This window comes from Eschrichtius robustus, chromosome 11 (assembly GCF_028021215.1).
Source record: "Eschrichtius robustus isolate mEscRob2 chromosome 11, mEscRob2.pri, whole genome shotgun sequence".
In the NCBI taxonomy this organism is placed as follows: Eukaryota; Metazoa; Chordata; class Mammalia; order Artiodactyla; family Eschrichtiidae; genus Eschrichtius; species Eschrichtius robustus.
In genome coordinates this window covers 105,463,268-105,485,829 of record NC_090834.1, presented here as the reverse complement: position 1 = coordinate 105,485,829, position 22,562 = coordinate 105,463,268, and the positions used below count along the sequence as shown (strand labels likewise).

The 22,562-nt window shown below is 41.7% G+C and overlaps 1 pseudogene; it reads left to right on the top strand.

Moving 5' to 3' along the window:
• Positions 1 to 5,535: 5,535 nt before the first annotated feature.
• LOC137772298 (solute carrier family 22 member 6-like) lies at positions 5,536 to 19,230 on the top strand (annotated as a pseudogene).
• Positions 19,231 to 22,562: the final 3,332 nt, after the last annotated feature.

Genomic DNA, 22,562 nt, shown 5'->3' with positions numbered 1-22,562 from the left:
CCAAAATCAAGACAATGAACACAGCCATTGCCAGCAAAGTTTCTTCATGCCCCTTTTTGTGTGGACATGGCTTCCATTTTTCTTGAGCAAACATTAAGGAGTGGAATGGCTGAGTAGTATGCAAGATGTATGTTTAAGTTTTTAGGAAATAGCCAGTTTTCCAAAGTGGTTGTAACAATTCACCAAGTATGTGAGAGTTCCAGTTGCTCCACATCTTTGCCAACTCTTGGTATGATTGATATTTTAAATTTTAGCCATTGGAGGGAATGTGTAGTGGTATCTTATTGTAGTCTTAATTTACATTTCCCTAATGACTAATGATATTAAGAAAATTTTATGTGCTTATTTCCATCTAGATCTCTTCTTTAGCATATATTCAAAACTTTTTGCACATTTTTAATTCGGTTGATTTTTTATGATTGAGTTGGAAGCTGTTTTTTAATGTATTCTAGAAACAAGAATATACTCCTTTCATTTTAAATTTTTCAAAGTTGTTTTGGCTAGTTTAGATACTTTGTGTTTCCACTTAAATTTTAAAATCTTTTGCCAGATATGTGTTTTGCAAATATTTTCTCTAAGTTTATAGCTTGTCTCTTCATTTTTATGAGTGTCTTTTGAATAGCAAAAGTTTTTAAATTTTAATGAAGTCCAATTTTTTATTTTTTTCTTTTATAATTCACGCTTTTTGTGTCTTATTTTTTAAATCTTTGCCAAACCCAAGGACACTAACATTTTCTCTTATGTTTTGTTGTTGTAAGTTTATAGTTTTAACTCATATTCAGGTCTATAATCCATTTTGAGTTAGTTTTGTAAAGAGGGTTGTGGTTCATTGTTTTTTGCATATTGTAACCAATTATTCCAGCACTATTTGTTGAAAATTTTTCTTTTCCTCATTGAATTGCCTAGATATCTTGGTCAAAGCTAAACTGGCTACGTGTGTGGCTCTATTTCTGGACTCTTCTATACCATTGATCTGTTTATGTGTCTTTACATGAATATCACACTGTCTTATTAACTTTAACTTTATAACTAGTCTTGAACTCAGTGTAGATCCTTTAATTTTAACTTTTTCGAAGTTGTTTTGGCTACTCTAGATCGTATGCATTTCCATATAAATTTTAAAATCAACTTGTAAATTTTTACCCAAAAAACTACTAAAATTTTGATTTGTATTACATTGAATCTATAGATCATTTTGGGAATAATTGTCATCTTAACAATATTGAGTATTCCAATCCATGATATAGTTCTCCATTTTTTTAGATGTTCTTTAATTTCTCTCAGCAATGTTTTGTACTTTTAAGTGTATAGATCTTGCACACATTTTGTCAAATCTATCCCTAAGCATTTCATATTTTATGCAATTATTAATGATATTTTATTTCATTACAACTGTTTGTTGCCATTATACAGAAACTGACCTGATTTTTGTATATTAACCTTGCATCCTGCAAACTTGCTGAAATCACTTATTAGTCCTAGTAGCTTTTTTGTAGATTCCTTAGGGTTTTCTAAACAAGCAATCATGTCGTCTGCAAATAAAAGCAGATTTCCTTCTTCCTTTTCTGGAATTCTTTCATTTCTTTTACTTACATTATTACACTGCTTATAACCTTCAGTACAACGTTGAATAAAAGTGGTGAGAGTGAATATCCTTGTTTTCTTCCTGAACTTAGGAAGAAAGCATTTAGTCTTTCACAATTAAGTATGATGTTGACTACAGTTTTCCAATAGATGTCCCCTTCATCAATTTGAAGAAACTCTCTTTTATTCCAGGTGTGCTGAGAAGTTTTATCATGGAGGTCGTTGGTATTGAATTGTGTCAAGAGATCTTTCTGCATCTATTGAGACGATCATATAGTTTTTCTTTTTTAGTCTATTAATAAGGTGAATTACATGAATTGATGTTTTAATGTTAAATCAATTTTGCATTCTTGGGATAAACACTACTTTGTTAAGATGCATTATCCTTTTTATGTATTGCTGACTAAAATTTGATAAAATTATAGTAAGAACTTTGCATTTATCACCATAAGGGATATCAGTCTCTAGTTTTCTTTTATTGCAATGTTTTTGTCTGGCTTTAGCATCAGAGTGGTATGGACTGAATGTTTGTGTCCCTCCAAAATTCATAAGTTGAAATCTTTTTTTTTTTTTTTTTGGCTGTGCCACGCAGCTTGTGTGATCTTAGTTCCCCAACCAGGGATAGAACCCAGGCCCTCAGCAGTGAGAGCATGGAGTCCTAACCATTGGACCGCTGGGAAATTCCCTCATATGTTGAAATCTAATCCCCAATGTGATGGCATTTAGAGGTGGAGCCCTTGGGAGAAAATTAGGTCATGAGGGTGGAGCCCTCATGAATGGGATTAGTGTCCTTATAAGAAAAGACCAGAGAACTAGCCCTCTTTCCACCATGTGAGAGTACAATGAGAAGTTAGTCATCCACAACCCAGGAGAGATCCTCACCAGAACCCAGCCATGCTGGCAGTATGATCTCACACTTCCAGCCTCCAGAACTGTGAAAAACAAATTTCTGTTTTTGATAAGCCACCCATTTTATGGCGTTTTGTTATAGCAGCCAGAGCTGCCTAAGACACAGGGTAATGCTGCCTCATAGAATGATTTGCGGAGTATTGTCTACTCTTGAAATTTCTGTAGGTGTCTGTGTAGAATTTGGCATTATCTCTTCCTTAAATGTTTCACAGAATTAGCCAGTGAAGTCATATGTGCCTGGAATTTTCCTTGCAAGATGGTTTTTAAGTACAAATTTAATTTCATTTAACATTTCTGAATTCTTTCAACTTGTATATGCCTGAAAAAGTCTTGATTCTCTATGGTTTAGAAAGATATTCTGGCTGGGTATAGAATTTTAACTTGATAGTTTTTCTCCTTTTCAGTTCTTTAAAGATATTTCTCCTTTTTCTGCTGGCTAGTATGATTTCTGACAAGATATCCCAAATTCCCAAATCCATTCCCTTAGCTCCAGGAGACTTCAGGCCTCAACTAGGTTCCTCCCCACACCCACTGTTCTACAGACCTGAAATTTCCTCTAGTCAATAAGTTGATTCATAAGGTTCATTTTATTGGTTTTCTTTCTCTTAGGGAGTAACTGTCCTGTGCTTCCTGTTGCCCAATGTCTAAAAACAGCTGTTGTATATAATTTGATAGGCTTTTTGTTAGTTTGAGACAGGAGAGTAAATCTAGTCTGTGCTGCTCCTTCTTGACTGGAAGCAGAAGTCCTGACAACTGACACATTATTATAGTCCTCATGACTTCTTGCCAAATACATTTCTATAAACAGGAACAACTGAAGAAATAAAAAACAATATTTTCTGATTTCTCTACATACCATGAAGACAGGAGAGCAACAGAATTAAAGAAGACAACGTTACTCAGAAATACTGAACTTTGAGCTGGATGAAATAAACTATCAAAACACCCATCTTTTCTGCACCAAAGTATGGAAACTATTGAGAGATAGACCCAGCTGTCAAATACCTTTCTGTGTGGTCAAAAGTGAGCAAAATACATGCAATCTGAAGGCAAGGATACCCCAAAAGAGAGAAAGAAGGAAAGAACTCATACATGCCCTGTTTCTTCTCCCAAACTCACCAATCAGATAACTCATTCCTTATTCCACAAAGAAACAAGAAGCCAGAAGAATGGAGGTTTCTCCAACACTCCCTACCTAGCATCTCCCTTTAGGGAGGGATAAAGTCCACTTCCAATTACACTAGGAGCATTGTTGTTTTAAAATCATTAAGAATGGAAAAGAAATTATGCCATGCATGAAGGAATAACAAGGTCCAAAGTAACTCTCCCGCTGTAAACAACTACAACTAGAAAACTGAAGGAAATGTGGGAAACCATAGTCAGCCTTTGAACAACAGGCCATGCAGAATTGTAATTTCTTTGATAATAGAAACAAATGATGTGAGACCTACCTATCATCACCCAGGCTTTCTTCCTGGAAGCAGTTTCCGGACTTTAGTGTAGAGAAGTGGAATCCAAAGAAAGCCTGGCAATCTCATTGAGTTGAGGAGGACAAAAAAGTTAAGAGTGGCCAAGGCAGCTAGAATTTGCAGGACAAACTTCTGGAGAGGAGAGAGCTATGCAAACATAGTTTCACAAATCTGTAGTGTATATAAAGAACTCCACAACTCAATAAAAAGTAGTCAAGTACTCCAATTCAAAAATGGGCAAAAAAAAAAAATTTGAATGTGCGCTTTATGTTTTTTTAATTTTTTAAATTTTATTTATTTACCTTTGGCTGCATTGGGTCTTCGTAGCTGTGCACAGGCTTTCTCTAGTTGTGTCTAGCAGGGGCTTCTCATTGCAGTGGCTTCTCTTGTTGCGGAGCATGGGCTCTAGGCGTGCAGGCTTCAGTAGTTGTGGCATACGGGCCCAGCAGCTGTGGCTCGCGGGCTCTAGAGTGCAAGCTCAGGAGTTGTGGTGCACGGGCTTAGTTGCTCTGTGGCATGTGAGATCTTCCTGGACCAGGGATCAAACCCATGTCCCCTGCATTGGCAGGCAGATTCTCAACAACTGTGCCACCAGGGAAGTCCCTGAACATGCGCTTTACCACAGAAAATAAATGGAATGGCCAATAAGCAAATGAAAAGAAGTTCACCATCATTAGTCATGCAGAAATGCAAACTAGACCATGAGATATTACTACACATCCTACTAAAAATGGCTAAAATTCAAAAGATGGACCATACAAAGGGTTGGAAAGAACATAAAGTAACTGGAAATTTCACACATTGCAAATGGAAATATATAATTTGGAAACTCTTTGGAAAACGATTTGACAGCTTCTGATGAACTTAAATATACACTTACCATATGACCCAGCAATTCTACCTCTAGACGTTTACCCAAGAGAAATTAAAACGTTATGTCCACACATTGTACACAAATGATCAAAGCAGCTTTATTTGCAGCAGCCCAAAGCTGGAAACAACACAAATGTTCATCAACAGGTGAATGAATAAACAAATTGTGGTATGTCCATATACTGAAATACTACTCAGCAATAAAAAGAATGAACTATTGGTACACTACAACATGGATGGATCTCAGAAACATTTGGCTCAATAAAAGAAGCCAGACGCAAAAGAGTATACACTGTATGACATTCATTTGAAACTCTAGAAAAGACAAATCTATTGCCTAGGACTAGGTAGAGCTATCTGCAGTATGGTACCAGGAAATTTGGAGGTGATAAAAATGTTCTATATAGTGGTTACATGGGTGTATAAATTTGTCAAAACTTGTCAAAATGAGCCCCCCGAATTGATGCATTTTATTGCATATACTAAATCTCAATAAAGATTTTTTTTTTCCCAGTTTTGTGGATGGTTAACCAGCTAATGGGATAGACGGTGGTGGACATTTCCTTGGTTTTAGCTGTTACAATTGAGGGAAAGAGAAAAATTGGGAGTGGATTGTATCATAGTGAGAAAAGAGGCCTTGCTGATATTTACCTCTGAGGAGGGTTCACTTTTTTTTTTTTTTTTTTTTTTTTTTAGCCGCATGTCATGCTTGTTGGATATTAGTTCCCCACACCAGGGATTGAACCTGGCCCCCGACAGTGAAAGTGCCGAGTCCTAACCACTGGACCACCAGAGAATTCCCAGGGTTCACTCTTTGAGTGGAGGTTAAGCTGTGGCTTAGCCGAAGGCCCGGGTTCTGGGATTAACACAGAGGCAGTGCTCACAGGTTGGGGGCTGCTGACAACCACAGCACAATGGCATTTCTGTGTGAGCTCTTCAGAGCCTTTACCCAACTCCATCTGGCCCAAGTGGCCTTGAGAAAAGGGAATTCAGTTGGGGCTTTGTGCTCAAACCAGCTTGGACCTCCCTCTGCTCTTTCCTATCTCCTCCAAGAAGGAGGTCGCTTGCTCTGGCCTGGGGTGGGGAGATTCAAACCACCAAACTTTGGGGCGTCACGCATATCCCTCCTTCAGAAGAAGGTGGTTTCTTCCACCCCATCCAACTTTACCTGCCCTTTAGATCCCCTTGAACAAATCACTGACCCGATGAGTCTTAATACTTGAACGTCTCACTTTCAAGTCACAGTTTAACTTGGTGCCTCGAAAGAAGTTATAAACACTAGTCTTTAGTTCGGGTGACTTAGGGCCACAGCAGAGCCAGGAACTGATGAGCTGAGGAGGCAAAGGGCAGTCTGTCTCCTCCCCCTGCGCCGACAGACAGGAAACAGGTTGTGGGAGGGAGAGGCCTCGGCTCCAGTGCCCCTACGAGATCCTGCCCCGTGGTCTTCAATGACTTCCTGCTGCAGGTTGGGGGGCATCGGCCACTGCCAGCAGATCCAGAGCACTCTGTTGATTCTGCCCCTGCTCCTAACATTTTTGCACAACACCCTGCAGAACTTCACCGCCGCTGTCCCCACCCACCACTGCCGCCTACCTGCCAACACCAACCTCAGCACGGACGGGGAGCTGGACGCCTGGCTGCCCCGGGACGGGCAGGGGCGGCCCGAGTCCTGCCTCCGCTTCACCTCCCCCTCAGCAGGGACCACCCTTTCCCAATGACACAGAGACCAACAGCACGGGGGCCACAGAGCCCTGCACCCACGGCTGGATCTATGACAATAGCACCTTCCCTGCCACCATCGTGACTGACGTGAGGAGACCTGGACCTCCTCCTTCCAACCCCTGTGTCCCCATCTTACCATCCCCCCCCCCCACACACACACACACACACACACACAGACTGTGTGAACCTGACCTGAGTTTGTCTGAAAACCCTGGAGCTATGAAGAGCTCTGCCTAAATGCAGGTAAGAGAACAGGCGTTGGAGTTGAGGTCTTCCTGGTAGAGGAGGTTATGGAACTCCTTGCAGAAAGCTGCTCCCTGCCCCTCCACCTCCACCAGAGAGAGAGAGATACTATTACTGGAGTTTGATATTCTACTTTGGTTTCCCTGAGAGGTTGCAATTCCACAGGGTAGGGAGGTGGGGCGGTGGTACAGAGGAAGCTAGACAGGAGGCAGGCAGATAGTAGAGGGCAAAGAGGGTATTCCTGAGCTGGGGATTCTGGGCTCAGAGTCCTAGAGACAAAAACAATTTCCTGACTTCATCTAGAAATAGCTCTCGGCAGCTGGGGCCAGGAGATGGAGAGCAGCCAAGGAACTAAGATGGGAAAGAGAACAGGGTTATGGGAGGGTCCCTTCATCTCTAGTGATTTAACACCCCTCCCCCGAAACGCACACACAGTCGACTGTAGAGTCTCCCTGGCCTGCTAAGTGGTTCATCCGGCTGAATTCTGCACTTTGTAGCTGTCACATGGATCGTGCTTTTAACATCTGTTCTAGTCAATGATCTTTTGGTTGCAAGGAAGAGAAGCTCTCTCAAGTCAGCTCATGCGAAAAGGGATTTCAGGGAATCCAAGGGCAGGAAACAAAGTGTGTCCAGGCCTCACGGAAACTGGAACCAGGGATTGGAGCACCAGAGACATCCCTATACACTTACTCTGTAACTCTCTCCTCAACCCATTTCATCTGTGTGCCCATCTGCAAGACAACCACTGGTCCCAGCTCTGATCCATTACCCCTCAGATTCAGGGCCTACCACCAACCAGAACATTTCTGTGAATCTTAATTCAAATTCTCAGAAAAGGCTTCAATTGGCTCAGCCCAACACACTGATGAGCAGCCCCACCCCCAACCCGGCAAATGGCTCAGGTGTCCATACCTCATCTAATCATCATGCCAAAGGACAATATAGTGGGATTACGTGGCCCCTTGCCCTTTAGTCAGGGCTCTGCAGAAAAGACGCCTTGAGAAGAGGCTGTGGTCGAGCAGAGCCCCCAAACTTGCCTGATGCAGCATCTGTCTGAAAGCGATAAAAGTTAAGCCATACTTCCCACTAGACAGACCCAAGATGCAGAAGCAGAAGGTGACAAAGGATGGCTAGTCCCCCTCCCTCTGGGCATGCAGACATCGTACGCCATCCCCTCCCTGCAGAGTTGGGGAAGGACCTTCTTCATTATTCTCCAGCCTCAACCCAAATTCTGAGACATTCCGCTCCACCCACCTTAACTTGTATGTTATCAAGGCTTCCAATTCTGCTTTTCCATTTCCCTTCTTAAAACTCTACACTCTGCTTTCCAAGTTCGACAGTACTCCGGGAACTATCAACCTAGCTGTTGTTCTTCTGTTCAAAACAGCAGGCAGTTTGATCCAAAGCTCAGATTTCTTGCCCTCTGGAGCAAAGAATCTGGGTAAGTGTGCACCTGAGCTTTCCTTCTAAATGGAGACTTGGTGGTAATCTCATCATTTTTGGTTTCAATGACTGACAAAGCCAGATGCACACAGTTTTCCTGAGTTGTGGGGAGATGCCAAGAATAATCCAATCCTCTTCCAACAGGTACTGTGAATGGGACCATTATCCACCACCACACATGGGCATAGGGCACTAAAAGGCCTATTTCATAAACACAACCAGGATACTTCTTCCTTGGGCCAATAATGCCAAAGGCTGCACCAGAGACCATTTCATTAGGATAATAGGCAGCTTACATGCATAACCTAACGTGAAGCTGGGCCTTCTGAGTTGTGAAGCAAATGAAACGGCTCACAAGTTATCAGGGGTTGCTTCAGCAAGAAGCTTAGTCGCAGTGAAGATACTCCACCCAGGCCACATGGCTGTATCTGGTCGGCACAATGGCACAGGTCACCTGAGAAAGACAAGTCCCAGCCTGCCCCTTGGAAAGCACTCCCAAATGGCCCAGTATCCCAAAGGGATACTTCTGCACTCTAAATGCAAAGCAAAAAATAAATAAATATAATAAGAAAAAGATGTTATCTCTGGGTTCTAATAAAAACTCTGTCTGAGCTCTTCTTATTTTCTTCTGAATTAAGGTATCCTAAGTAATAACTAGCAGCTTCTATCTGAACCATGTTAGTCAGGACTCTTGTTTGCAAGTGGCTGCAATTCAACTCAAGCTAATCTGAGCATGAAAAGAGTGTATAAAGGCGCCCATAACCAAACCACAAGATGAGCAGAGTCAGAGCTTGCTCTAGGAGCAATGGGAACCAGGGCCATGTGAGCAGGACCCTTGCTGGCTCTCATCTTTACTTTTCTTTGCATGCTGGGCATGTGACTCTGCCACGGATCCTTCACAACGTGGCCACTGACCATTCTGGGCTCACTCCTAATAACTGTCTCTCCGCTTCAACTTTGAAAAATTCTAGGAAAGACTTATTTGCTGTCCTGGGTCAGGTGTCCACCCCTGGGTCCAATGACTGTAGGGCAGGAAGGGCGTGAGTTGTTATGAATGACCAGCCTGAGTCTCCAGTTCGCTTCTGTTCTGCAGATGAACAACAGTTACCATTTCACTGCTCTATTTCCTGGTGCCACTGTCGTTCGTTTTCTCTTTTTCTCTTTTTCTTTCGCCTGAGGCCAGTCTCACAGCATCTGTCATTTATCACAGCCTTTATCAAGATAGCAGTGCAGAGCTTTCCTAGGCAGCAATTCTCTGAGACTCCCTCAAATCTACCACTGCCTATTCCTAGACTTTGGTTCCTGTTACTGATAAAGTAATTCTATATACATGAGGCCCAGGAGCACACAAATATACGAGCCTCAAGAGCCTCAGGTGCACATGAAGAGAATATATATAGTAAAAGCCAGTGCCAAACCTAAGGTGATGTAAGCCCCATCCAATTGTTGCTTTTACAGATGACAAGCACTTTAGGGCAGAACAGAGGCAGAAAAATTCTTTCTGAGTACATATTCTATACTCATTTATCAATTTCTATTCTGGACTACACCCAGATTTCATCACCAGACTGCATACAGATTTTGTTCTCTTTGCACGCCTTGGTTCTTTTTTTTTTTTAACAAATCCTTATTTTATTTTTCCGTTTTCTCTAAAATCGATAAACCTATTTTTTTTTAATTTTATTGATGTATAGTTGATTTACAATGTTGTGTTAATTTCTGCTGTACAGCAGAGTGATTCAGTTACACTTGTGTATATTTTTTTTCATATTCTTTTCCATTATGGTTTATCACAGGATATTGAATATAGTTCCCTGTGCTACACAGTAGGACCTTGTTGTTTATCTGTCCTATATACAATAGTTTGCATCTGCCAATCCCAGACTCCCAATCCATCCCTCTTCCAGTACTCCTCTGACTTCTTACCTCTTTCCTACATCCTCTTGCTTCTCATCTTTCCATTCCTCAGTTCTGGTCTATCATATCCCTAACTCCTCCCTACAGTGTGTCCCACATGCATCTCCACAGTAGTATTTTATTCACAAGTTTCCATTAAAGTACTGTTAAAAATGAATTCCCAGTCTGACACAGCCCCAAAATCTTTTTAAAATAAAAATTATATCAGATAACACAGAGAACTACAGAATAGCAGTTATTTGAATAAAACAGCAATAAAGTCCATTGTTCTTTGGAGAAAATGTTCAAATGCCAACCACCCAAATTTTACATCATATGGTGTGTGCACAGGGTATTAAAAGTCTCACAGTCATAATGAAATTCACAAATAAGGATTTCTCTCGAATCAAATCAAGATTATCAAGTAATTACACTTGAAGGATGAATTCATTTGCATATATATTAACACATCTTAGGGAGCATTCCCTAAACGTCCTGATCATCCCTGCCCCCTTTCCTTTTTCTTCTGTTAACAAAAGAAATGAGCTTTAAAGTCCACTCAAAAGTATACAAAAATTAGCTTTTATGTTAAGGAAATACCACACCTATTTGTCATTTTGATTTAAGTCACATCCTTTAAGTCACATCCGTCAGTGTGACTTTTGATTTTAGTATGATTTTCCTGCAGGCTGTAGAGCTGTTTTACTCCACCTAGAAAGGAAGTACTTTTAAAAGGAGAATTTTTTTTCTTATATTCATTAAAAAGAGCAACAAAATTTAAACTATTATTTGAGGTATCCAATTGCCACCTATTCAGGATTGCAAATAACTAAAACCCTCTCAAATTTGCTTATGGAAAGTTCATGGAAGGATGCAAAGGTATTTCACAGAACCCAAGGTCAAGAACTTGAGCCCAGCCTTATGAAAGACTGGGACCAGGTGGTTGAGGAGAACCAGGGGAGCTGCACTCTCTATCTTTACCTCTCTGGCACTAAGCTCTCACCCCAACTTCTCTCTGACTAAATTACTGCATTCTTTTCCCCTATGCCCCTCCTTCCCTCCCCTTCCCCCCTCCCTCCTTCTCCCCCTCCCTCATCTTTTTCTCCCTCTCCCTCTCCCTCTCCCTCTCCCACTCTCTCTCTGTCTCATGATTTCTCAACTCCACTTCCGCGTCATTCCAAACTTGGTCCTCCCACCCCAACTTTGGGTGTCCTTACAAAGCTTGCTTCTCTGAGTCGCTTTTCCAAATTTGTAAGAAAAAGAACCTGGGGACTTCCCTGGTGGTCCAGTGGCTAAGGCTCAGTGCTCCCAATGCTGGGGGCCCGGGTTCAATCCCTGCTCAGGGAACTAGATCCCACATGCCACAACTAAGACCTGGCACAGCTAAATAAATAAATATTAAAAAAAAAAAAAAAAAAAAAACCTAATTAGCTCTGTCCAGCTCCAGGGTCAGTTTTCTTCAGCTGCACCCAAGGAGGGACAGGTTAAAGGGCCCTGAAAGAGGGTGAGGGGTTAGTGCTCAGAAAAGGGCGAGTAGTCTGAGCAGTCATCCCAAAAGATACCTCTTACATGTTTTGAAATAACTTGAATCATTCTCACCAGGAGAAGATGATGAGAAAGATTGTGTGACTTAGGGAGGCAAGCCCTCCTTATGTGCTTGTCCTAATCCAAGACCCTCAGCCCACCAGGAGAGAGGGAGTGGGCTGCTGTGGGGCCGGCCCAGCCCTCCTTGACCCCAGTTCTTCCTTCCTCACAGTGGGACCTCATATGCACACACAAGACCTTGCCACAGCTGAGTCAGTCCATCATCATGGCAGGAGTACTGGTCGGAAACTTGATGTTGGGGATCATGGCAGACAGGTCAGTGGTGAACAAAACTGGATCAAGGAGCGAAGGCATAGCCCTCTAGGCTGGACACAGAGGGGAGACTGGCATCCCTGAGAATCCAGAGAGGGACACAGGACTGATCCACCCAAGCCTGACCATGTCTGGAAAGTCTGTAGGAATCACACAACCGTCCATCAGCACTTTCCATGTCTTGCCTCATTTCAGTTCCTCCTCACAATACCCTTGTGAAGCCAGCATGAATGGTATTATTAACTGCATTTTACCAGTGAGGACACTTAGGTTCAGGGATGTTGGATAACTTGCCCAAACTGCCTAGAAGGAACCCAAGAAAATTGTGTTGTTAATTCTGAGGAGAGGAATTGAAAAGAAGAGAACTTTTCACTTTTCATTACTATATTATTTGAACTTTAATGATAATTCATTACCTTTATAATTGTATAAAGTAAATATTTAATGTTTACTTTTTTAAAAAGTACAGTCACATAGCTAATAAGTGGCAAAAGCAGGACAAGAATCCAGATTTTCTGACATCCTGAAGAAGTCACCTCCCACCACTCTGCCTTGTATGTGACATGTGAGTGTCACAGAAACAAAGACCTAGGAATCAATAACAGCTAGAGACAAGTCTCAGATCAGCCATAACTGTGTGCCCATGAGGAGATTATACAAACTCTCTTAGACTTGGTTTTTCCATCCATAAAATAGGGGTTATGGTGAGGGTTAAATTAGTAGCTGCAACTCAGTGTTAATACCCTAACCTTGACTATCTTCCAGGCCAAGACCATAAAAAGATCATGGGATGAATAATAGGAGGCAATTTTCTAAAGAATAATATCTGAAAATATTATAAATGTCATAGCAGATCAAAGACACAAAATCAGCTTTATTATTCGTAAAATCTAAGCCACAATCATATGCATTTTGCAAAATCATAAACCTTGCATAGGTTTCCCAGAAATAAAAATCACATAAACCAAGCTCATAGATACAGAGAACAGATTGGTAGTTGCTAGAGGCAGGGAGTAAGGGGTGGGCAAAATGAACGAAAGGGGTCAAAAAGTCCAAATTCCAGTTATAAGCTAAATAAGTCATGGGAATATAATGTACAGCATGGTGACTATTACTGTATTGCATATATGAACGTCGCTAAGAGAGTAGATCTTAAGCGTTCCCTTCACACACAAAAAAAAATTGTTGTAACTATATGTGGTGGTGTATTTTAAGTAGACTTATTGTGGTGATCATTTCACAATGTATACAAATATAGAATCATTATGTTATACACCTAAAACTATTATACTGTTGTATGTTGATTATACCTCAATTTTTTTAAAAAAATCACAAAAAGCTGTCTCCTAACAGGAGTCACCATCGACCAAGAGTCAAAGAATCAACCACACCCCAGAGCAGTAGTTCCCAAAGCTTGGGAGCTTGTTAAAAATCAGGTTTCTAGCTTACCTTCCAGATATCCAGCAGGCCTTAAGTGGGGCTCTGGTATCTGGATTGTTTCCAACACACCCTCTATGATTCTGATGAAGGCGCGTGGCTCTCTCCACAGAGGTAGCTGGGATGCATCAGGACCCTGGACAGCAGCAACCCAAGGATCCTCCCAACACCAGGTCCCCTAGATGCCAGCCCTCACCCAATTATTCCCTACGTCCCATCTCAGCATCTACCTGATGGGCACAGGTGGGCAGCCTTACAAGAAGCTGTTAGATTGCCCAGGGCACCAAGGATGAGACAGCCAGGGACACGGGGCAGGGGAGCAAGCAAAGCAAAAAGAACAAATGCCCAGATTGATAAGTGGGAAGACCACGGCCAGAAAGGAGCCAGACTTATCCGAGGTCTCCCAAGAAGACAGTGGTAATCCTTGAAGTAGAACCCAGGGCTCCTAGCCCCCAGCCCAGAATTCTTTTCACCTCTCCCAAACGTCTTCCTGCTCTGGTCTGTGCTTTTCTCAGATAGCCACAACCCTGTCAACCAAGGCTGAAGTCATGCCCATCCCTACCCCCCACCCACAGGTTCTTCATTGAGTCTGCCCTCTGGCATTCCTCCTTGGGGAACCTGGACCTCACCCTGAAGGCCCTGCAGAGAGTGGCCCAGATCAAAGGTAAACAGAAAGAGGGTGCCAAGCTGAGTGTGGAGGTGAGACCCCCCAGGACCCTCTGTGATACCCCACCAGAGCTCTGCCTGCCCCCACCCTCATCCTAGAAGCCAGGACACCTGGTGCTTCCCAGGCAGAGAGTGGAGGGAGGGGTCCCCAGGGGAACCCAAGCCCTGAGCCCCATCTATCCAAGCCGCTGCTCCGAATGAGTCTGCAGAAGGGCCTGACCATGAGCCGAGCCTGGCCCTCAACGCTGCAGCTGCTGCGTTCCCCTGCCATCCGCCAGCTCTTCCTCTGTATCATGCCACTGTGGTAGGTCCATCTGCACTCAGGTAGGAGGCAGACAAACTGATGGGAAGATAAGCAGACTGAGAAAACAGGATAGGCTGTGTAGGTGGGAGGCTGAGGGAGGCCCCACAGTCAGTGGAAAAGGACACAGGTGCTCTGAAGGCACACAAACACACAGTAATTTACATTACACGTAGTTACAAAAATTCAATCATACTCCTCCTACGGTTCTAGAATCTTTTTGTCCTTAATATTTCACGAACTTCTTTCCATACTGATAAATATTGATAAATGTAGACCTACACGATTGACCCTGTGTTCTCACTGATTCACTCCCTCCAAGCGGGCTCCATTCTCTTTGGCTATGGCAAGGGGCTGGGGGAGCTTTGAAGGCAGCAGGTTGTCACAGTGACTAGCAACTCAAGCCAACTTATGAACGGCGTCAGGACAATGATTCTACCTGTTTCCAGTCCAGGTTGTCTCCATGCACTGGTACTGAGAGATAGGAGAGGTGGGGCATCACAGGCGTGTGATTCTTTTGTGCCAGTTGCTGCCATGACAGCAGCAGAAATAACAGGCAGATGCTAGAAATTCCGGGGCACATAAGTTGAGTATATTCCTTTTATCCACCACTCAAGTGCTCCACCATATTATTTTATTCCTGTCCTCCACACAAACACCTCCCAACTCCACCTCCTTCTCATTTTTCTCTTCTCCTCCCAAGACACACACACACACACACACACACGTATGTTAAAAAACATTGTCACTTCCTCTTTGTCATTTACACGTCTCCAAGCATTTTGTGCCCCAGGTTTTTGTGGCCGTTGTTGACAGAGATGATTACGTTTGTCCAATTGTACTGAATAAAAATTTGTCTTCCCTTTCTAACAAAACATCACGCAAAAAATATTGCCAAACATGTAAGACCTCATACAGACTCTCTTACGAACTTCTATTGGACATATTAACTTTCCTGGAAGTTTCTCCCTTTATTATTATTATTTTTTTTTTTTTTTTTTTTTTTTAATGGCTGTGTTGGGTCTTCGTTTCTGTGCCAGGGCTTTCTCTAGTTGTGGCAAGTGGGGGCCACTCTTCACCGTGGTGCGCGGGCCTCTCACTGTCGCGGCCCCTCTTGTTGCGGAGCACAGGCTCCAGACGTGCAGGCTCAGTAATTGTGGCTCACAGGCCTAGTTGCTCCGCGACATGTGGGATCTTCCCAGACCAGGGCTCGAACCCGTGTCCCCTGCATTGGCAGGCAGATTCTCAACCACTGTGCCACCAGGGAAGCCCCTCTCCCTTTATTATTATAATAAATTTGTCCCCACCCCCAATCAGAACTCCATTTTTAAAGACTACATAGTATTCCATAATTTTCTAATTTATTTTAATACTGCCAGTAGTGGACACATAGGTTCTTTCCAGCTCTTCCCAATCATAAACAAGTATCCATATGCATGCAGCCCTATGCATCTGTCTTATATCCCTTGGGATAAACCTCAAAAGTGTACTTACTGAGGGACGTCCCTGGCATTCCAGGGATTAAAACTCCACACTTCCACTGCAGGGGGCACAGGTTTGATCCCTGGTCAGGGAACTAAGATCCCATATGCGGCTCAGCCAAAAAAATAATAATAATAATGGGCTTACTGGGCCAAAGGTATGAAACGATGTAAGGCTTTTCACAGATATTGCCGCATACTCTACAGTAACGTTTTAAAAAATTGTATAAGATACCCTCATCAACACCAAAGACTTGCTCTGAGAAACAGAAAAAGTATCTTGCTGGTTTTTTTTTTTTTTTTGATTTGTTATGTGCCTTTTATTCACTCAACAATAGGTTTTAAAAATATCACTAACTATTCATCTTCAACATCATTTTTTTATATTATATATATATTTTTTTTTTTTTGCAGGTTCTCATTAGTATCTTGCTGTTTTATTTTTTATTTTTTTTTATTTTTGGCTGCGTTGTGTCTTCGTTGCTGCGCGCGGGCTTTCTCTAGTTGTGGCGAGCAGGGGCTACTCTTGGTTGCGGTGCGTGGGCTTCTCATTGAGGTGGCTTCTCTTGTTGCAGAGCAAGGGCTCTAGGCATGCGGGCTTCAGTAGTTGTGGCACACGGGCTCAGTAGCTGTGGCTCGTGGGCTCTAGAGAGCAGGCTCAGTAGTTGTGGCGCGCAGGCTTAGTTGCTCCATGGCATGTAGGATCTTCCCGGACCAGGAATCGAACCTGTGTCCCCTGCACTGGCAGGCAGATTTTTAACCACTGTGCCACCAGGGAAGTCCCCTATCTTGCTGTTTTAATTCACATTTATTTTATTCTGGAGGAAGTTGAATACTTTCTTCATATGATTTTGATCTGTTTATAATTTCTCTTTCTTGTAATCTTCCTGTTCACATCCCTTGCCCATTTTTTCTTTTTGTTGACTTGTTAAGAACCCTCTTGTAGAGGGTCTGCCTGCCAATGCAGGGGACACGGGTTCGAGCCCTGGTCTGGGAAGATCCCACATGCCGCGGAGCAGCTGGGCCCGTGAGCCACAATTACTGAGCCTGCGCATCTGGAGCCTGTGCTCCGCAACAAGAGAGGCCGCGATAGTGAGAGGCCCGCGCACCGCGATGAAGAGTGGCCCCCACTTGCCACGACTAGAGAAAGCTCTCGTGCAGAAACGAAGACCCAACGCAGCCATAAATAAATAAATAAATTTTAAAAAATTTAAAAAATTTAAAAAAAAAGAACCCTCTTTTACATTAAAGATACTGTTAAGTCAGAAAGAGAAAAACAAATACCGTATGCTAACACATATATATGGAATCTTTAAAAAAAAAAATGGTTCTGAAGAACCTAGGGGCAGGACAGGAATAAAGACACAGACGTAGAGAATGGACTTGAGGACACAGGGAGTGGGAAGGGTAAGCTGGGACGAAGTGAGAGAGTGGCATGGACATATATACACTACCAAATGTAAAATAGATAGCTAGTGGCAAGCAGCCACATAGCACAGGGAGATCAGCTCAGTGCTTTGTGACCACCTAGAGGGGCGGGATAGGGAGACGCAAGAGGGAGGAGATATGGGGATATATGTATATGTATAGCTGATTCACTTTGTTATAAAGCAGACACTAACACACCATTGTAAAGAAATTATACTCCGATAAAGATGTTTAAAAAAAAAGATACTGTTACCATATAAGATCAGTATTTTTGCATCTGCATTCTCAAGTCTGTCCTTTAAATTTATCACTTTTTAAAAATGAAATCTTTTATTGCTTTCTATAATCACATCTATTTTTTTTTAATTCATTTAAGTTACCCTCCTCCTGAGTATAAAACTATTCACCTAAATTTTCTTCAAACATGTTCGTATTTGTTTGGGCTTTTATATTTTACCATAGTCCATCTGAAATTTAGTTGAACATATGGAAGGGAGTAGGATTCTATATTTTTTCTTAGATTAGTTAATTGTCCCAAACCCATTAATGAGTAGCCCAACCTTTCCTGGCTGGCACCCTTATCTTATACTGTTTCTGGACTATTCAGTTCCATTGACTTGTCTGTCTATTCTGGTGCCAATAATATTCTGTTTAATTCTTAATTACAGTGTAGCTCATACAAGATTGTCTTCTATGGACAGCTTCTCACTGTGCCCTTTACCAACCTTGAGACAGGACACTGTACTTCGGCACATCTCTAAGGAGCAAAGCTGCCCTAAAAAGTGTCACTGAACATTGTTGATTTTATGAAGACTCCTTGGGGGATAGAAGAGATGCTTATATCACATACCACACAGCCAAAACACTTAATAGGCATTTCTGTTGTCCCTCAAATCCATTCTTGGCTAACAGTCACTTATTCTTCTCCTCTTTCTCTCTCCTGATACTTCCTCCACATAACTGCTAAAATCTCCTCCTAAGAATTCATCTCTGGCTGTAAATCTGCATATATCACTCAGCAAAGCAAAACTCCTGGCATTAATGAATCCTTCTTTCTTATAATTCATCAATTGTTACTTAAGCCTCCCCACGAGGAGGGGTCTCTCCAAAACACCCTCTCCCAATGCAATCAACTAATCAAAGTATGCGCCTATCAAAAGCAGGTCCCTTAGGGCAGGGAATTGGAAGGAGGGGAAAAGGACCTATTGCAAGGTAAAAACATTGTTTTCTCCTAGGTAATTTTTAAATGTATGATAGCTAACATTCTGTTTTTTAGAATTAAAGAAAGACTTTCTTATCCGCATTCAAAATATAAAAATCCCACTCACAGGATTGATATAAGGCCTAAAGGAAAGAACAAATGTGACAGCAGTTTGCCTACTGCAATTGCTATATAGACGTGGCATGGCTATTACCCAAATCATATCCCCTCTGTTTCTGCCCCAGGTTTGTACTCCTTTTCAGCTTCTACGGCTTGATCATGGGTCTGCAAAGTTTGGGGATTAACATCTACCTGACCCAGGTGCTCTTCACAACTGTGGACCTACCATTTTATTTCCTGGGCTTTCTGACCACCAAATCACTTGGCTGCAAGCATACCCAAATGGGCTCCTTGCTGCTGTCAGGGAACTTCATTCTGACCTGTGCAATGATACCCCTGGCGAGTAGACCCATTTCTGCTCCTGTCCTGGTCCTTTCCCAAGCCCAGTTCCCAATCTGGCCCAAGCCAACTACCTGGAAGGGTATGAAAACCCCAAGCCTCCTCCAAACTTTTCCCAACACCTTATCATTACCTCTTTTCGTTCCAGATCAGGTATTCCTCCGCATCGTGATGGCACTGTTAGGAAAAGGCTGTTTGACTGGACCCATGAACTGCCTCTTAATGTACACAAGAGAGCTGTACCCCATAGTAATGCAGTGAGTGGGGGTGTTGGGGAGGAGTCCTGGAATGGAACAATGAGGTCCTAGAGCCAGAAGGTTTCCAGCCAGAAAGGGCACAAAGGTCAATCAATTATTTTTTAAGGCAACAAAGGAGAACAAAAACATACAGAAATTAGGACAAATTAAAGACAAAAAGTAAGATGGTATCAATAACTCAAAATATATGTCACTACAATAAATATAAATAGATTAAACCTACCAGTTAAGAGGCAGAGATTGTCCAAGTTGATTTTATTTAAGTCTAGTTCATGAAGTTTACAAGAGACCCTTTTAAAATGTTAGACCATGAAAATCTTAAATGTGGAGAAATAGAAAAGGTTATACTAGACAAATATTAACCAGAAGAAAGTTAGGTAGATATAGAAGCCGAAATAGACTTTAAGACCAAAAAAAGTACAATGGTTAAGAATATGGCTCAGAATTCCCCAGCGGTCCAGTGGTTAGGACTCAGCGCTTTCACTGCTGGGGCCCAGGTTCAATCCCTGGTTGGGGAACTAAGATTCCACAAGCTGCAGGGCATGGCCAAAAAAAAAAAGAACATGGCTCTAGTATAAAAGGTAACTAGTCCAAATGCTCAGTCATCTTATCTATAAAACACAATAATAATAGTACCAGAAACAGATTAAATAGAAAACAAATGTATAAAAAAGAGGGTCAACAAAACAAAAAGTCAATCTTTGAAAGTATCAGTGAAATGGACAAATGCCTGGTAATAATAATAAAAAAATTAAAAACTGGACAGGAATAAATATTAGGAATTAAAAAAAAACTGAACTATAGATCTAGAGTAATTAAGATGCAAATTTTTAATTAAGTAATTAAAGATGCAAAAAACTGTAAACCAGTCTATACCGATAAATTTTTTTTTTTTTTTTTTTTTTTTGGCTGCATCGGGTCCTCATTGTGGCTCAGGTTTCTCTCTAGTTGTGGCGTGTGGGTTTTCTCTCTCTGGTTGTGGCACATGGGCTCCAGAGCATGTGGGCTCTGCAGTTTGCAGCATGCGGGCTCCCTCACTGAGGCGCCTTAGCTCAGTAGTTGAGGCGTGTGGGCTTAGCTGCCCCATGGCATGTGGGATTCTAGTTTCCCAACCAAGGATGGAACTCACGTCCCCTGCATTGGAAAGCGGATTCTTTACCACTGGACCATCAAGGAAGTCCCGATAAATTTAGATGAAATTGACAAATTCCTAAAAAAATAATATAGGAAAACTAATTCTAGAATAAATAAAAATTCTGAAGAGTAAACTTTAAAATCTTGCCTCAAAGAAAACACCAGACCCAGATATTAATACAGGTGAGTTCCACCACACTTTTAAGGAACAAATCTTCCAATGTTATACAAATGCTTCCCCAAAAAAGAGAAAAAGGGAAATTATGTCAAATACATTCTATGAGGTCAGGTGATACTGAAACCAAAGGAGGATAGTTGTGAAATAAAATTACAGGCCAATATTACTCATTAACAGATACAAAAATTCTAAACACAATATTAGAAAAATGAATCCAGTGGTGTATAAAAAGAGATAATACATTATGACCAAGGAGAGCTGATCTCAGGAAAGCAAGGGTGGTTTTACATTAGAAAATATATCGGGCTTCCCTGGTGGCGCAGTGGTTGAGAATCTGCCTGCCAATGCAGGAGACACGGGTTCGGGCCCTGGTCTGGGAGGATCCCACATGCCGCGGAGCAACTGGGCCCGTGAGCCACAATTACTGAGCCTGCGCGTCTGGAGCCTGTGCTCCCCAACAAGAGAGGCCGCGAGAGTGAGAGGCCCGCGCACCGTGATGAGGAGTGGCCTCCACTTGCCGCAACTAGAGAAGGCCCTCGCACAGAAACGAAGACCCAACACAGCCATAAATAAATAAATAAATAAATAAATAAATCCCATTAAAAATATATATATATATTAATATCACCACATTAATAGATTATCATCCCAATAAAAGCAAAAAGTCTTTAATAAAAATTAACATCCATTAAAAATAGTCTTAGTAAAACAACAATAGAAGGAAATTTAAGTTGATATGGAACATCTACCAAAAATCCACAGTAAATATTATTTCTTGATGGCGAAACATTAGAAGCATTGTCTTTTTTTTTTTTTTAGTATTTTTTTTAACTTATTTTATTTATTTTTGGCTGCGTTGGGTCTTCGTTGCTGCGTGCGGGCTTCCTCTAGTTGCGGCGAACGGGGGTTACTCTTCATTGCAGTGCATGGGCTTCTCATTGCGGTGGCTTCTCTTGTTGCAGAGCACGGGCTCTAGGGCGCGTGGGCTTCAGTAGTTGTGGCACACGGGCTCAGTAGTTGTGGCTCACAGGCTCTAGAGCGCAGGCTCAGTAGTTGTGGCGCACGGGCTTAGTTGCTCCACGGCATGTGGGATCTTCCAGGGCCAAGGCTCGAACCCGTGTCCCCTGCATTGACAGGCGGATTCTTAACCACTGCACCACCAGGGAAGCCCTAGAAGCATTCTCTTTAAACTTGGGAATAAGACCAATGTGCCTGCTCTCTCCTCCTCTATTCAACATTATCCTGGAGAGTGTGGTCAGTGCCTAGGATAAGAAAAACAAATAACAGAAATAGGACTGGAAAGGAAAAATCAAAACTATTATTATTTATAGAGGATATAACTGTCTGTATATAAAATAGATAACTAATAAGAACCTACTGTATAGCACAGGGAACTCTACTCAATACTCTGTAATGACCTATGTGGGAAAAAAATCTAAAAAAGAGTGGATATATGTATAGGTATAACTTTGCTGATTCACTTTGTTGTACAGCAGAAACCAACACAACATTGTAAATCAACTATACTCCAATAAAAATTAATTTTAAAAATCTATATAAAAATCTAAAATTATTAGAAATAGTAAAGTTTGGCAAGGTGGCTAGATACAAGGTCAATAAACAAAAGATCAATTGCATTCTCTACTCTTCTAAAAATTAGAGTTTTTTCAAGAAAACTTTTAAATTATATTAAAAGGTATTAAAGAAAATGTAAATAAATGTATTATGTGCATGGAGAGGAAATCTCATAATATGTCAACTCATAATTGACATAAGATGATATTAAAATGTTTGTGATTCCAAGATTGATTTATAAATTCAATGCAATTCTGATCAAAATCCCGATAGATATTTTCAAGAAACTAGCAAGCAAATTCTAAAATGTATATAAAAGTGCTGTGGACCAAGTATAATCAAGGTACTTTTTTAAAAAGGACAGAGGGGAAGGACTTGCCCTACCAGAGATCAAGGCATATTATAAACTCTTATTATAAAATTGTAGTAATTAAGATAGTGGATGCTGG